At 45.9% G+C, this 5,012-nt stretch overlaps 1 pseudogene; it reads left to right on the forward strand.

The window, feature by feature from the left end:
- The first annotated feature begins 434 nt into the window (after nt 1–434).
- LOC130139129 (uncharacterized) lies at nt 435–1,014 on the forward strand (annotated as a pseudogene).
- Nucleotides 1,015–5,012: the final 3,998 nt, after the last annotated feature.

Here is a 5,012-nt window from a genome sequence, read left to right on the forward strand (position 1 = left end):
TTCCATTTCTAATTCTTGTTCCCAGAATCAAGAATCAAAATTTTTTTTTATTCTTGATTATATTCTAAAACTGATTTTAGGAATAAATTTGTGCCCCGGAAATAAAAAAATTTACCAAATAAATTTTCGTTCTTTTTTTTATTTCGAGGAACAAAATAATAGAATTAGGTAATCTTTAGCAGGTAATCAAATACAACCCCCCCCCCCCCCAAGTGACACGCGGCGCCCCCACAGACCTCTAGGACGTCGGGAGCGTCAGGACTCCCGAAGAAAGGTCAAAGAACAAAAAACTCCCACAAAACAAAACCTCCCGCGCTTCGCCCCCCCCCCCCTTTCGAAAACCAAAAAGGCCTCCTCCCCCCTCTCTCTTTCCCGCCCCTCCCCCCCCCTCTCCTTTTTAACCCTAACCTCCGCCTCTCTCTCTCTCTCTCTACCCCTGCTCCCCCCCTCCGCCTCTCTCTCTCTCTCTAGACGCCATGAATCGCAGGACGCGCAGGCTCGTCGGCCGCAGATCCGAGCCCCACCACCTCAAGTACCTGAAGCCCGGCGCCCTCGCTCAGCTCCGGGACTCCCGCATCAGCAGCGCCCGCCTCCTCCACCGCGCCCACTCCCTCGTCCAGATCCGCCCCCGCCCCCGACGCCGGCGCAGCCGGGCCAGGACGGCCGGCCCCCTGCCGCCGCCGCTGCCGACGGCCCGCCCTGCTTCGCCGGGAGGGTCTACGGGCCGCGCTGCCCGCAGAGGAAGAGGCTCGTGGCCGCCGAGTGCGTTTGGTTCGTCGGATCCGGCCCCGGGAGCCCCGCTCGGAGCGAGCCGGATCCGGGGGTTGATTTTTTCGGCGGCGGCGGCGATGGCGTCGCCGCTCATTGAACAGCACAGATCAGCTTCTCTTTTTTCTTTTTCGTTTAGATTCGCCTTGTTGTAGAGCGATGAATTATCGGTAGATGTACTCCTCTCTTGAACAGAAAAAAAAAAAAAGAAATCGAATAACGGCCTCCATTTGTGGCTTTTTGTGCCGATTCAAAGCGTTTTGGCTTGTTATTGATTGGCAATTTTTTGGCTGACGATCCGTGAGTACGTTCGCTTTCAATTGATTATTGACAGGCTCAGAAGCTCTTCAATCTGGTTCAGATACCCTGCTGCATCCCGCCTGGGAGCAACTCTTGTCGATTGTGCTCAGGAGCACCAGCAAATCCAGCAAATATCGCAGCTGCCGGTAATTTGATTTGGCTGCGATTTGAACTCGGGACCCCGAGTGCTCTTGGTTTCCACCATCCCCTTGTTTCTGTTACCTGGTATTGGTGCCGGCAGGGATGAATCGATGCGTGGTTGCTTACCCTGCAGTGGTTTCGTAAATTGTAATCGAAAAGTGAATTGAGAAGTTATTTTGATTTCAATGACGATTGGAGAATGCTAAATTATAAGGATTTTGGTAAATAGTGCTTTTAAGGCACTTGATAAGATAAGGTCCAATAAGATTTAAGTGTAATTACATAAAGACGGGATTTCTAATATCTTATTTAGTATTTGGTAAATATATGGATATCCAAGCCGAATAGAACGCCGAATGACTCGCTCCCACCTCACTCTCCTTGTCGTCCTCTACCTCCTCCTCTCTGCTCATGCCGAATTAAATGTTGAGCATTCAGATCCCTGAGCTCTCGTGGATGTCCAAGCTACCTTGGCATCACCATTGTGCAAATCTTCAGCAACAACCAATACCTCCTCCATCTTCATCGCCGTCTTGCAATCTTCAATAACCACCGGTCCGGTCTCCACCCCGACCCTTGCGGCTGACACCAAGGTCAGAGCCACAATTGTGAAGCGGATGAAGGTGCGATTGCTCGTGCTACAAAGATGCACGAGACAAAGGAAGACGATGGCTATTGCTCCAAAACTTGCCATGGAGGGGGACGACGGCTGGTGCTCCAGATTTGGCCATGGAGCTCCTTCGTGGCTAAGGTCGAGTGGAGCTCATTCATGGAGGAGCTCTAGATTTTGCCCTAGAGCTCCTCTATGGCGCAGATCAAGTCTAGCTCGTCACCACAACGAGCCTCGTCGGTGGCAAAGAGATAAAGCTAGGTGGGAGGCTTGGGTTAACGGTGGTGGCGAGGACATGGACGAGAGTTGAGGGTGAGATATATTTTTATCAACCTACCTCATATGGGATTACTTTATTATATCCACCCTTTTTCTATCTTAGACAACAATCAAACAATATGACTTTGGAATAGATAAAGATGATCTCTTACCTTACATAGATATTTCATTTAATGGTTTTTGGCTCACTCCTTTAATTTGTAGGAGTATTGGCATATATAGAGAGGGCATATCAATACGTATTTGTACTGGGATTGAAGATAGTGTATATTAATCGAATTTTCGTACCAAACGATGGAAAATATATCCTAGTTCATTTTCAAGTTTTAGCTTAACACCGAAAAATATTGTTTCTTGGATAACATTTTCCAGGAATATCATATTTTTCGCGAAACAAATGGAGATTAAAGGCCCGTGCATTTTTCAAAAGCCTTTCTCCAAAAGCTAAACCAAATGCACCCAAAACTTGAGAAACTCAAAGCTTCCTTCACTGCTTTTATTGTGTGAAAAGCTTTTGGTTCTCTCCGAAGTATCAATTAGTTAAGCCTTTGATGAAAAGCTTTGCATTGTATATATGGGAAGAAGTGCCGGCTTCAAATGTAAATTCTTTGCATCCCGTTATCTTTGGTGTCTCACTCTTTTACTTAATGTTCCTTTAATTTTACATTTTGGTCAATGGCATCTATTAGACTTGGATCATTTTATCTAAGTGTGCAGGGGTTTGGTTGAGCCGATTGTCATTTGAATAATGAAAAGATCGCTAGGACACAAATTTTTTTTATAAACTACATGGCAAACTCTGAAGGAGTTGTTTAAGTATGTTCGCATTCAATGTTTGACATGTCATTGAGAAAGCTGATTTGGTAAACCTAGTCACTAACCCTAAAATTACTCTCGTTTTAAGTGTCAATATCGACTTATCCATATAAGGGCCCATTTGGTTTAATTTTATAAATGAGCCTTGCGAGAATGCAAATACCTTTAGGTTAAAACTCCTTGGGGAAATGCAAATGGCGTTTGATAAAAAATTCTTTGTGAAGCTATTTTGGTCCAAATAGTATTTGGCTATTTTTTTTTTTGTAAAGGGCTTTAGGATTTTCTTTTTCATTAAAGAAAAAAGGGTTACCCTTTGCCGGAACCGGCGAAGGGCTACTGCCGTCGGCGAGCTAGATTTGGCACCGGCAGCCATTGCCCGAGGTCGGGCGATCGTCGGCGAGCCAGATTTGGCGCCGGCGTTCGTTGCTTGAGGTCGGGCGACCCCCGGTGAGGGTCGCATGACCAAGGCGGCCCTCGTTGGTGGTCGCTCGACCCAGGCCGTCGTTGCCTGAGGCCGCGCGACCTAGGTCGACGGCACCTGGTGGGCGGTCGCGCGACCTAGGCCGATGGCACTCGGGCGGTCGTGCGACCTCAAGCGGCCGTCGCCTGGGGTCACCGAGGACCGCCGTCGCTTGGGGTCGCTAAGGATGTGCGATGCGAGGTCGCACGAACGTGGTCGGCTAGATCCGGTCTCCCTCGCGTCGGCCAGATCTGGGTCACTTGACCCTCCATCTTGACCTTGACCCACAGCAGCTCCGTCGAAGATAGCGCCTCCAGTGAAGATAGCGGCTCGACGGCATGTGCGACAACGAGCTTGAGGAAGAAGATGAACAATGTTTTTTTAGGGCAAAAGTGACATACATAATTATCAGTGAAGACAATATTGGACAGAAAAAAAATTCGTTAAATCGCTACTGTAGCATTCCGAGAATGCGAAAAGCCCAAAGCAAGTAGAGATGTGCTTTGGGCTTTCGGCGTTTTCAATGCTAGCATTTGGCTAATGGGGTCCCAAAAATGCTTGCCAAATACCTTATATTTTTCTCAAGGGGTTTTAGGGGCTCAAAACCCCTTGGAAAAGCTAAACCAAACGGGGCCTAACTATGCTACTGTTTAAGTTAGAGTGTGCTTTCTATTTGGTGGACGGTTTTTCCTACCCGAATCTTGAAACACAAGCAAGATAAGAAAGGCAGGCGCATTGGGAAAGCTCGAAGCTTCCTTCTCTGGTTTTATTTTGTGAAAAGCTTTTGCTTCTCTCTGAAGCATTACTTAGTTAAGCTTTTGATGAAATGCTTTGCATTAGTATATATGGGAAGAAGTGCCGGCTTCAAATGTAAATTCTTTGCATCCCCTTATCTTTAATGTCTCACTCTTTTACTTGATATACCTTTAATATTACATTCTGGTCAATGGCATCAATGGGACTTGGATAATTTTGTCCGCCCCCCCACCAACTCTCTCTTCTAAATGTGCAGAGGTTTGAGATGATTGTCATTTGAATAATAAAAGGATTGTTAGAACACAAATTTTTTTTTATCAAACTACGTGGCAAACTCTGAATGAGTTTCGACCCCAAAAAATAAAAAAGCTTTCAATGAGTTGTTTAAGTATATTCACATTTGATGCTCGTCATGTCATTGAGAAAGCTGATTTGATAAACTTAATTATTAACCCTATAATTACTCTTGTTTTTAGTGCCAATCTCGACTCATCGGATTTATCCATATAACCGCGCTACTGTTTAAGTAAGAACATGCCTTCTATGCGATGGATTGTTTTTTCCTAACCCGAATCTTGAAACACGAGCAAGATATGCAAAGGCAGGTGAGTTGGGAAGTTGCCCCGTATCTTCAATTTCGAATGTATTTGAGTTCAAAAGAGAATTCATCGTTAATTCCCCGTTGTTACGGATGAGGCCAAGGATCGGTATGAAAATGTCCCCAAATTTATCGAACAAGAAAAGGGAGAGAAAAAAGAAAAAGAAAAGAGAGAGAAAGAAAATATTGAGTGCGGGACTGCCTATCGTACAGATTTACGCCTCCGCTTGCGTGGAGCCCAATCCGTCCTTTCCTTCATCTCTCTCTCTCTCTCTCCTTATTTC

The sequence above is a fragment of the Syzygium oleosum genome, unplaced genomic scaffold (genome assembly GCF_021117445.2).
Source record: "Syzygium oleosum isolate NSW1041296 unplaced genomic scaffold, Sole_v2.1 Sole_v2.10, whole genome shotgun sequence".
NCBI lineage: Eukaryota > Viridiplantae > Streptophyta > Magnoliopsida > Myrtales > Myrtaceae > Syzygium > Syzygium oleosum.